We start from the raw sequence: 12631 nt of genomic DNA on the forward strand, positions 1-12631 counted from the left end.
TTTTTTGGTTTTGTTTTGTTTTTCAAGACAGCATTTCTCCGTGTGGTTTTGGTGCCTATCTTGGATCTCACTCTGTAGACCAGGTTGGCCTTGAACTCACAGAGATCTGCCTGGCTCTGCCTCCCAAGTGCTGGGATTAAAGGCGTGTGCCACCACTGCCTAGCCATTTCTAGAATCTTACAGCCTACGTTTAGATTCTGTCTACAGCATGTAGCAGTCATGTGACTTTGGCAAGCTCATTTTGGTGATCTGAACTTCAATGTCTAATTTTCTAAACAAGGACTATAAATGCATTTATCTTATGAAATTTTTCTAAGGGCTTCACAAGACAATGTATGTTAAGTAGTTACTATAGTGTTAAATATTAATAAGCATCCCCAGCCATAGCTTCTCATTCTCTGTGATCTCCATCTGTACACTTTCTCTATCCCTTGGTCATACCACAGTCTTATTTACATATTCACTCTTCTCTTCCCTGAGAGCTCTCAGAGGGAATAAACTCTTTCCCCTGTCTTTGCCTAATATCTGGCTCAGTGCAGCCAGTATCCTGACAGATAATCAATAAATGTTTTTAGAAATCAACTAAAACATGCTGGAATGAAGATACACAAACGCCTATGCTCTCTTTATTTTCTGAATGTTAAAAATACAAAAGAAAGGTGGAAGTCATGCCAGGTTTGCAAACACGAGGCAGGCATGGTCCTTATTGTGTAATGACGATACATTTTCTAGAAAATAAAAAACAAAGAAAGTGTGCATTTCTGAGAGCTTTTGGATAACAAGGCCAGTTACCTGTGTTTGAGAAAAATTCTAGACGCTAAAAACTAAATGAATCAGAACTACAGACAGCTGCCCCAATAGTCAGGTTCTGCCAAGCCCCTAGGATATTTGCTATAACTGGAAGGCTGTGGGTAGGTGGAGGTGAAAACTAGGTGGGGACTAAGTCCTAAATGGCAGGGTTAGAAGTGGGCTTGAGCAAAACAGTGAAGGAAATATGGACAAGTTTTATATTGGAAATGATATGACCAGTTTTTAATCTTCGAGGATCTGTGCAGACAGGATTTGAGCAACCACAGTTAAAATTTGAGTGATCACATAAGAATCACAACAGTTTAAACAATCCAATACAAAGGCCCCAGTGGGGTGTATGTGGGGATAATGAAAGAAAGAAGGAAATGATAATGACATGGAATCAATGTGTCCTGATGGGAGCAGATTCAGGAAGGGGTAGGATGGATGCACCAAAATTTCTGTTCTGGCTGTGAGCTTTGATAGAGGGTAAACTGGAGGAAATAATGCTACCAAGAGGCTGATGATGTTGGGCTCATTTTTAAACTACTGAGCTTGCACAGTCAGAGTGAACTCTGTGTGGGAATGTCCAGTTAAGATGGGTGTGACAATCAGAAGAGAGGACAATATTCAGGGAACCCCGAATGTATATCTGCTTTATCTTGCTAATCTACCTCAGACCCTAATTATTGATCCATCTTCATTTTCATTAGTATTCCAAGGATCACTGGAGCCTACGGGCTTTGCTTCTCGATGGTAAATCTGCACACACTGAGGTCATAAAGTCAAGCTGACCATAGAGACGCATCTTACAGGCTTTCCCAAGATCAGTTGCCTCTGAGTTCTCCAAATATTCATCAGGTCCCCCCCCATACCAATTTATCCTTTATTTTAAAGATGTACTTTAAATTTTTTTTGTGTGAATATGTATCTGCAAGAGTGAATGTACATGTGTATGTGGAGTGCATTTGTGTGTGCACATGAAGCCTGGGCAGGACTTTGGATCCCTCAGAACCAGAGTTATAGATATTTGCAGGATACTGTTTGTTATAGGGATGGTAGGATCTGGACTCTGGTCCTCGTGATTGTGCAGCAAGTGCTTTTGAACCACTGGGACATTTGTGAAGGTCCCTCCAGAGGTCTAACCTCCCCTGTTGACAAGTATATTATCTTCATAATTTTAGTTTGCTAGAAACTCAAGTGCAAGTGTCTCTAAGGAGATGTATATATCTGGATCCGGACTTCTTAACCGTGTGTCACAACCCCACACAGGGCTCTGTGATTGAATGTGGAGCTTGTGAAAAAGCTTGGCAACAGGAAGAGGTTTCTGAATATACAATGGCCAGAAATTTTAAGTCAAAAGCACAAGAAATCCAATACATCTGAGCATCAGTCACCTGTGTTATACCATGAGATTTCACTGTAGCCTTGGTTCTGAACATACATGTGTATCTTGCAATACTATGCCCTCTGTTTTCATACCACCCAATGCTAATGAACATGTCTGAGATGCCTTGGCTATGATTCTAGACTACTGTATGCTAGGATTTTTAGTTTTACTGTACCTACAAAGCTATCTTTAAAAAAAATAGAAATATAATGATTTAGTCAGAGAAAAATAAAGACAATGTTTTCTTAGCACCATTCTTTAGTTTGTAGGTATTGAGTTAGTATCTCATTGGATTGCATTGTGTTCGAAAGAATTATTTAGAAAAAACTGCTGTGTGAATTAATGACTGGGGTTTCATTTAAAAAAATCATTAAATGAATTGATTAGCACAAAATTTCTAACAATTTCTGAAATGGCCCTAAACATTCTTTTGTCATTTTATATTGCATACTTATGCAAAGTAGCATTCTCAGAATTCATGATAATAAAATCAAAGTGTCACACAACTTTAAAACATTGAAGATGGTCTATGTCCTGCAGCATCAAACAATCAGCCAAGATTATTTATTTTTGTGTGTAAAACTAAACAAGTATGGCCACCTCACTAGTTTGGGACTCTGCTTTTGTATTTAATAGGTGATAAAATTATATGCACACCAGGGTCTTGTTTTAAAATACATTTTTATAATACATTACCAGTAAATGTTTGACTTGTGTAACTATGTTATATGTCTGGACATCTGTAATCATGCAAAAATTTCTTGAGTGACAAGAGAGCTCAAGTATAAAAGTTTAAGAAGTCCTGATTTGGATAATCCAAAACAGTTGAGTTCACATTATTTCTCTGGAATCCAGAATAAAGTTTTCTCAGAATTGCAGAGTTAGAGTGAGATCTGGCAGATGAACCACAGTCTTTATGTTTTATCAAAGGAAATTGTAAGGCCAAGGCTAAGGAATAACTTGCTGAGACTCCCTTCCATTTAGGAAGATATTCATTTACTGGGCATGTGCTGTTTGCTCAGAGCTTCCTAGATGCTTTAAATAGGCAAAAATGAAAATTATAGACTGTTCTATTCTTTATAGCCTCCAAAGACAAATAAATACTAATAACCAGACAACTATCATACATCCTAGAAAAGTGGTAACCAAGGTACAATTAGGTACCCCTCAGATAAAAAGTTTTCTTCTGGTGCATAGCTAGCTTGTAGTAATATAAAAGTTATAAAATCAGATTTGACTGGCCTTAATTATGAACCTTTTCTCATATATCATATGGCCTTCTTTGATGGTTTGAATGAAAATGGCCCCCTTCAGCTCATAGGGAGTGGCACTATTAGGAGATGTAGCCTTGTGTGACTTTGTTGGAGGAGTGTGTTGCTGGGAGTGTCTTTGATTTGTCAGATGCGTAAGCCTTGCCTGTGTCACACTCTCTTCCTGCTGCCTGCTGATCCACATGAAGAACTCTCAGCTACCTCTCCAGCACCATGTCTGCCTGCATGCCACCATACTTCCCACCATGATGATAATGAACTAAACCTCTGAACCTGTAAATCACTCCAATTAAATATTTTCTTTATAAGAGCTGCCATGGTCATGGTGTCTCTTTGCAGCAGTAAAAACCATAACTAAGATATCTTCTTTACTGGCAGGCAACAAAATCTGCTGATGTCATAGTTGAGGAGTTAGGGTCATACGCCTGAGAGTGAGGCTGTCTGTTCCAAATCTCAACTTTCTCTTGTTCCCTTGACCATCATGGGTAAATTACTCAACATATCTGATAAAAAGCATATGAAAATACATAGTTCTGATTTTTTATCAAATCTTAAGTAAGCTTTAAGGTTCTTTCTGGTTCAAAATATAATATAGTCTCTACTTGCTTCTTGATATGGGGCATGGTGGGGCAGACTTGCAGAGCATTTAACTGAGAATTAGGATAATTGAGTTGGAGTGTGAGATTTGCCCCCATGTAGTTGTCAATTTTAAGTGTGTGACCTTTCTGGATCACCATTTTCCCACGCACCAATGTTAGTGGTGTTTTCTGATCACACAATGTCTAGGATTCATTTTTAGCACACTGTTCTAAGAGATAGATAAGTCTTATTCTGGACACCAGAAAGAGAAAGTAGTAAAAAATTAAGCTTGACTGTCATGTGACATTTTTCCCTCTTCACATCAACCATTAATTTTATGCTTCAAATTGAAAACATTGTTTTTATTCAATAAGTTACAAATGAGGAATGCAATAGCATTGTGTAGGTCTGTGTAAGCACAGACTATCTGGATGGAAATTGAAAAAAATGTATGGGCAGCCATGTATGTGCTATACCAACATACCTATCATATAACATTTGGGATTGCAAATGGAAAAAAGAGAGGTTTCAGCACACATCTGTTGAGGTTCATCATTCTCTAGAACATGTAGGAGATATGTATGGGAAGTAGGCATTCCACTTTACTTGCCTATACCTAGAGAGAATATGAGTTAACTGAGGACACATTGAGAAATACAAATAAGGATGGACTCCAGTTCTAAATTTCAATGTAAAAGCTTGTTCTGTTCTGGGAGGATCTTTATATCTGTGTTCCCAACTGGAGTAGATACGACCACATCTGAGCAGGCATTTATCATGCAACTCTGACTGGGGAGGTGGGAGCCTTCCACCATGCCTTTCAGCTCATCTTGTTGTATCTGCTCTAGATGAGGGAGCAGTTATGGAGACTAATTTATAGCCAATATATTAGTCAATAAAAAATTAAAATTTATGTCATGTTACCAAAATCCCTTCAAAGACAAATGCTACTCATAGAATTAGGTAGAGAAATCTTCTCTCCGCAGTGAATGATTGTGAAAGTAGAGATTGATGGCTGCCTGAGGTGTCAAGAGTGACAGTTGAGCCTTAAACAGGACATTTATAACAGTACCCCAAGGCTCAGGGGACATCACACAAGAGAGGGCAGAAGCAAAAAGCAAGAAGAGGGAGAAGATCTATGATGTGTTACCTTCTCAGTAGGACACAGCCAATACAATCATGGTCTCACAACAGCCATGGTGGCCTGCACAAGACTCACCCTTTCCATAGCCATGCATTAGTTGGGGAGAGTCTCAGGGGGCCCTGCCTTTCCTCTCTGGACTGCTGTTTACTGGTGAGTTCTGAGGGAGAGGAAGGCACTGTTTTAGCTTGTGTACCCACTGATGAGCTTACCAGGATACAATCGATTCCAAACCCATGGTTACATAAATGGACCTGGTTAAACTCAGTGGGTCACGTAGCAAAACACAAAGATATAAATGTGGAAAAAGGATTATAGGTGTGGGAGGGAGATATGAGAGGGTGAGGTGAGTAACCAGAATGCATTATATCCATGTCTAAATTTGCCAAAAAAGAAAAGCTTCATTAATAAAGAAAAAGAAAAAGAAAAAGTCAAACCAAGTCCTGGTTCCATTCTAACTCAGCTGCATTCCTCTGGAGACTGAGATTCCCATGGCATGGCTACTCTAAGGTCCTTGCCATAAGCATCATCTAGAGAGGTCTGAGCCAGGTGGGCAAGAAAAAAGGCACAACCTAACAGAGCAGAAGGCAGAGACTCCCGAGCCAAAGACTTTTTCCCTCAAGAATCTAGGCTGAATATTTATTTCTAGTCTTCTGTTATTGTCTTAGAATATCTGAGAGGCAAGTGCTTCTAGCCTTTAATAGAGAACCATAGGAAAGTTTTGTGATTTGGGAAAGATGGTAGAGAGGAAAAGAAGGGGGTCAGAGAACCCTTTCCTTTAAGGCTTTCTAACAAATGCATCAGGCTACATTTGGCTAGGAATGTGTTTCTTTGATTGATCCCTTATTTTCCACAGCTTCTACTTAATAACAATCAAATTTATTTTATTTTACAGAGTAGAAATATTCTCAAAAAATTGGCTGTGATTAGAATTTCTAAAAGCAAATACCACTTTTCCCTCTTTATTCCAATTATAAAATTGTAGAGGTAGTCAGTGTGAAAAATATTGGCCTACAATATAGCGAGATCATTGCTGAGATTAGATTTCAGGGTGTTTTGTAAAATCCTGTATTTAAATTTTAAAATGATAATTTTAGGTGTGTATTTATAACCTGAATTACTAACGTAAAACCTGCAAAGAAAGTATCTAAAATTTGATTGGAAAATTATTTATTTTAAAGTCTTACAGATAAAAATCTGCTAAGAATAAGGACACAGTTTTAGTCAGACAGCAATACTAGCGAGGTTAGGAATAAAAGAACAAATATAGGTTGTCTGAGTGTGGGGAGACCATCATACATCACTCATATGTCAGTAGGAACATTTTAACAAGGTATAGTGGCACAGCATGTCTCTCTGTATTTACATCTTCTACTTTTTCGGACTCCCAAGCTTTATCCTACATACTCCCTCCATTACGCATATCTCCATATAATACAGGATGTTGTAATTTTGTTTGTCTCTCCTCCTTTCAAATGTATGCCCTGAGGACAGAGATGGCCTGGTCTGCTTACTGCTGTCCCCCAGCAATCCAGAGAGGGTCTGTGTTTAGAGGAACCCTGATAATGCTTGCTGCATGAACAAAAATCTGACTGTACGTCTCCTCTATGAATCATATGCTAAGTGAGTGTCTCTATTCCACAGCACTTTTCAGGTCATATATTTAAATATTTTATGTGAAATCCATGTAATGTGCAAGTAACCATTTTATTTTATTTTAAAAAATTTTGTTTCATTTTTATTTGTGTGCATGTGTGTGGTGTGTGTATGTGTGTGCACCTGTGTGTGCATTTTTTGTGTATACATGTGCATGAGTGCATGTGCCAATGGTATTCAGAAGATGGCATTGGATTCCCTGGAGCTGAAGTTATAGGCAGTGTGAGCTATTGATCAGGGTGCTAGGAACTAAACTTTGGTTCTGTGCAAGAACAAGATGGACTCTGAATCACAGAACCATCTCTCCAACCCAAATCAACATGGCATTTATTTTACATACCATGTTGGGCAAACGCTGCTTCTTTCTAATACTAAAACATTTTCATCACCCCAAAGAACATTGGCAACCATTAAAACGTTATTCCCCACTCTCTGATAACGTAGAACCTGGCCACCATTAACTGGCTGCCTATATCCATAGGTTTACGTATTCTGGATAATTTCTGTAATATAACTGACGTGTATCTTTTGTGTCTGGCTTCTTTCAGCTAGGACAATGTTTCCAAGGTTTATCGGTATTGTTGTATCACTAAGGACTTCGGGCCCTCTGTGGTTTAGTAATATTCCATTGCATGATGAAGCTCATTTCTCTTGTGTATCTGCTGTTGAACATTTGGACTGTTTCTACCAGCTGGCCCTTGTGAGCAGAACTGTTGTGAACAGTTGTACAAGTGTGCATTTACATCATCTTTTCTTACCTAGCCATCCTCATAGAACTGTGAACTTCCTGAGGGCAAGGACTGTGTTTATCTCATTCATTGATATATCCTTCACCAAACTTAGCATGGAAAAGATCTCACTGATGATTAGCTGAGAACAAAATGTTCAAGTCTCTTGGTATTCTAATTAAAATCAATGAATAAAAGTTTTTGAGCAACATAGAACTAAAGGCTGTAAAAATGGATGATTGCCACAGATGCAAATGAGCAGCAGAATCTTAGGAAAGCTGCTGCAGGGTGATGGTGACAGCAGTGAAGGACTCTGGGAAGAAAGGAGCGAGGAAGCTGACGGTGGTGGTGGAGTGTGGGGAGGTGGGCATGAAGCCAATGGGGAAGCAGGGCGGCCTCCAGTAAAAGAGAAGGTTGCCATAGGCCGCTTAAGCAGCGAAGAGAAGCACTCTCTGCCTCCAGAAAATAGCTCTTTTTGTATTGCAGAATATTTGAATCTAGAGCTACTTATTGGAGATATGATATTTGATATGCACAGCACAACAGACTTGTAGAACTCTCTTCTTCTGTGACTGAAGCTCTGTACTTTGAATTTAGGTAGACTTTTTTTTTAACACTATCCCATGCCTTCTACAATTAAAAATCATTTGCTGTGGGATAATTCTTTTGTACACTGGTTTAATAAAATGCTGATTAGCCAGTAGCCAGGCAGGAAGTATAGGTGGGATAAGCAGACCAGGGGAATTCTGGGAAAAAGGAAGGCTGAGTTAGGAGACACCAGCCCACCATCCAGGGAGCAGCATGTAACGGCACACAGGTGAAGCCATGGAACATGTGGTAACATATAGATTAACATAAATGGGCTGAGTTTAAGTGTAAGAGCTAGTCAGTAGTAAGCCTGAGATAATGGCCAAGCAGTTTTAATTAATATAAGCCTCTGTGTGTTTACTTGGGTCTGACTGGCTTCAGACGGGCAGGACACAGGAAAACTTCCAACTACAATCATTTCCACTGAGTATTCTACTACTTTCTCCATTTAAATCCAACAAAAGTATCTATTTTCCTACATAAATAGTAACTTATATAGGTGTTTTTGTAGCTGGAGAGCTTCTCTCCAGGTCCTGCTAAGCCTCAGCAGTCCAACAGTCCACTTATAAAATAAACACACAGACACTTATATTATTTGCAAACTGTATGGCTGTGGCAGGCTTCTTGCTAACTGTTCTTATATCTTAAATTAATCCATTTCTATAAATCTATACCTTGCCACATGGCTCGTGGCTTACTGGCTGCTTGTCATGGTGGTGGCTGGCAGTGTCTCCCTCCGCCTTACTGTTCTCTCAATTCTCCTCTCTGTTAGTCCCACCTATACTTCCTGCCTGGCCAGTGGCCAATCAGTGTTTTATTTATTGACCAATCAGAGCAACACATTTGACATATAGACCATCCCACAGCACTTCCCCTTTGCTTTCTTTTCTTTCTTTTTTTTTTTAAAGGAAGGTTTTAACTTTTACACATCTCCAAAACCAGCTTGGTATATTTGGGAATTTGGGCGTAGCTTCTTTTACTACTTCCTGCTGGAGGGGGGTGCTGTATCTTATGGGGACACAAAGAAAATTTTAGGATTATGGAATAGTCTGTGAGTGTGTATCAACTGAGCGAATTGCCTTGAAATGGTTCTGGATGTTGGATCATCTGGGCCTTGGTGTCATCAGAGACCTTTCAGGGGGTCTTGGCTGGTCAAACCTGATGTATCTTAATCTGGAACAAATCCATAGCCTCTGGCTTTCTGTGGAAACAAAAGCAGAGCCTCCTTTCCAAAGCAACATAGCCTTACATCCAAATTTTGAAGTCAAGGTGCCTTTAAAATATACATTTTGGCATAACTCAACAGCTTTTTCAATCAAATGTTTTTCTTCAGTTACAAATATCAAAGAGAACATAATCCAGATTCTGTGTGGCAGCCATCTTTACGTGGCTTATTTTTTATATTACCTTGAACCTACTGCTTCAAACTGCAGCATTTTAAGACTGAAACAGAGCTGTGGCTGCTGGATCTGCCCACTTCAGCTTCCCAACATGGCAGTGGTATGTTTTCTGCCAGCTCTGGGAGCCATCAACTCTCAGAAATAGTGGGTCTATGCTTCTATCAAAGCAGCGTGTAGCCCAGAAACCTCTTTTTGTTTTTTACTAGCAAAGGCTAAATCCATGACACAGCTTAATGTGTCACTTGCAGAGGCCTCATTCCTGCCATACTGCAGGTCTAGCGTGCACGCCAGGAACCCGCCATAGTAGATAGTAGCTCAAACATGCAGGCTGCCACTAACTTGAGAGGAAACAACTAGGAACTGTTTTCAGCTTTGTTTTAGAATCTTTTTACTCAGGTTTTAGGTGGAAACTCTTGCCAATATGTTGGGTGTCAGTTGTTTTTATAATGTTCTCTCTGTTACAATGAATTTTCTCTGTATTTTGTTATAGGATGCTACTTACTTTATTATTTAATCCTCTCCCAAACTACTATTATATTTTCTTTTTATAAATGAAGCAACCAAGGTCAAGGGAACATAGTGATTTATCCAAGGTCACAGAGAGTGAGTAGAGCTGGGATGTTGTCTTAGAGTTTTTATTGCTGTGAAAAGACACCATGATCACAACTCTTACCAAGAAAACATTTAACTGGGGTGACTTGCTTTCAGTTTCAGAGGTTTAGTCTATTATCATCATGACTGGGAGTATGGTGGTGTTCAGGCAGACATGGTGCTGGAGCTGAGAGTGCTACATCTTACAGGCAACAGGAAGTTAACTGACAGTCACACTGAGGGAAGCTTGAGAAAACAGACCTCAAAGCCTGCCCCCACGGTGACACTTTCTCCATCAAGGCCATATCTCCTAATAGTGCAACTAAGTTTGGGGGACCATTTTCTTTCAAACTGCCACAGATGTGAAGTCAGTTTCTGAACACAAATTCTTCCCCTCTGCATCCTGCTCCACTGATTCACCTTGGATAACATGAGCAGGTGAGTTTGTCACAGCATCTGGGCTTTCTGGGAAAAGAGGAAGATGCTTCTAAACAAAGTTCATTATTCTGGTTCAAAAATATCTTTGGAAATTCACTATCTAATATGTCTTTCTCTTTTCTCCAATTTAAGATACTTTCTTAGCTTTTATTTATTGTTCTGAACATTATTAACATGTGTGTTTTAGCCATTGCGTTCAGTAAGTGCTAAGGTGTGAGAGCCAAATTCTGGGCTTGCATTCTGGATTTGCTTCTAAATTAGTGGGGTGACCTTGGAGGGGTCATTTAACCTTTCTGAGTTTCAATAGCTCCATATGTAAAATGGTGATTAGAATAGTACCTACCTCATTTTGTCCTAATGAGAAGCAATTGAGGTAATGCATCAAAATTGCTTAGCATGCTTCCATTAGCCACTGCAAACAATGAATGGCAGATGTTGTTATTATACAAAAATATTAAAAAATGAGTAGTTCACTGAGCTGAGCCAATGTTTTGTTGAAGGACTGAATTCTCACAGTTGAGATGTATGTAAAGATCCCAGAGTTTGAAGTCAGATAGAGATAAGTGCCAATCTCTTTGTCTATCAGTTGCCATTAAGATGGACTTTGTGCATTGCACAATGCTCATCTCACAGGTGTCTTGTAAAGAAATCAGAAATGCTCTTGAAACAGTTAAGTGCTCAATAAGTATAAACTACTGTTACTAGAATAAATACTAGTATAAACTTAAAAATACTGACCTTGTGTATCAAGATAAACAGTTGCTCAGTGAGGTTCTGGAGGTGATTGCTCACTCAGTATTGAAGATGTCCCTTTGAAATAACCTTCAAACACTGTAGTAGAATATGAGTGATAGTCTTAAAGTCTAGACCCCAAATGCCAAGGCTGTTTGTAGTTTGAGGCTATCTGCCCCTGGGTTTTGGTCTTCATTTTGGCCCAAAGTTTTTACAGCCAGGTGAACAGCCATTTCTTAAGCATTGACTCTGTGTCTGTGCTGGTTACTGTGGGAACCAGGAAGATGAGTAGATGATTATTGGGTTTCTTTTTTGTCCACTTTCTTGGGTGTGAGGTTGTCATCTGTTTCCAGGGCTTTAAATATGTCTGAATGCTGTTTACTACATTTTTCTTCAGTTTTAACATCTCCATGACCTAAGACTCCTCAGCATCTGACTACTTTTTTCATGTTTACTTAGACATGGACCATCTCACTGGTGATGTGACCACAATAAGACTCTTGACACCCACCCTCCCAACACTGTTCCATATATCTGTCTTTGCTCAGTGCATGATACTACAGTAAAGAACATAACACTTTACTCAGCAATTGAGGCCACATTTGGAGCACACTATGACCTCTTGCCATCCTCATTCAATGTATCAATTCATACCATTAGCTTCAACTTCAAGACCCCATTCCAACCACTTCCACCAGTCACCTGCCCAGCACCTCCCAACTTAAATGTCAACCTCTTGCCTGGCCTAGTGCTTCCTGGCTCATTCCCCCATTCTAATCCTTGCCTCCAGGCTTATGCCTCTAACGCAACCCCGGGATCCCATTCTTAGAGACTACAATATGAGGAATCCTCAGCCAACCCTCCACTGAGCAGGCTTGCCAAGTTTAAGACAATGCTAATCCTTGCTCTGCTTAGAGCTCTCTAGGTCTTTCTTTGAAACAATTCATACACAAATAAGAAATATTTAGATCATATCCATCCTCATCCCCTGAAACTCCTTCCAGACCCCCACTCATGTCTGAGAGTAAAACCTAAAATTCTGTCAGGTGCCTCAGGTCTGGCTCACATCTCTGCCCTCGCTTAATTCTTGTCCTCATTTCACTGTCTCCAGCCAGCAACCTTCACCTCTTCTCAATCAACCCAAGTCATTTCTTTGACTGTGCTAGTCTCTGTCTGAGATGTTCCTTCCTCAAGAGTTTCCATGGCAAACACTCCCATTTTGGTCAAATAGTTGCTGAAATATCTCTCGGAGACAGACTTCCTGATTGTGTATGGTTTAGTTAGTATGCTGGTAACTTATGTATCTGACTTTATTTTTCTTTATAATA

The sequence above is a fragment of the Peromyscus maniculatus genome, chromosome 2, assembly GCF_049852395.1.
Source record: "Peromyscus maniculatus bairdii isolate BWxNUB_F1_BW_parent chromosome 2, HU_Pman_BW_mat_3.1, whole genome shotgun sequence".
Taxonomy (NCBI): Eukaryota; Metazoa; Chordata; class Mammalia; order Rodentia; family Cricetidae; genus Peromyscus; species Peromyscus maniculatus.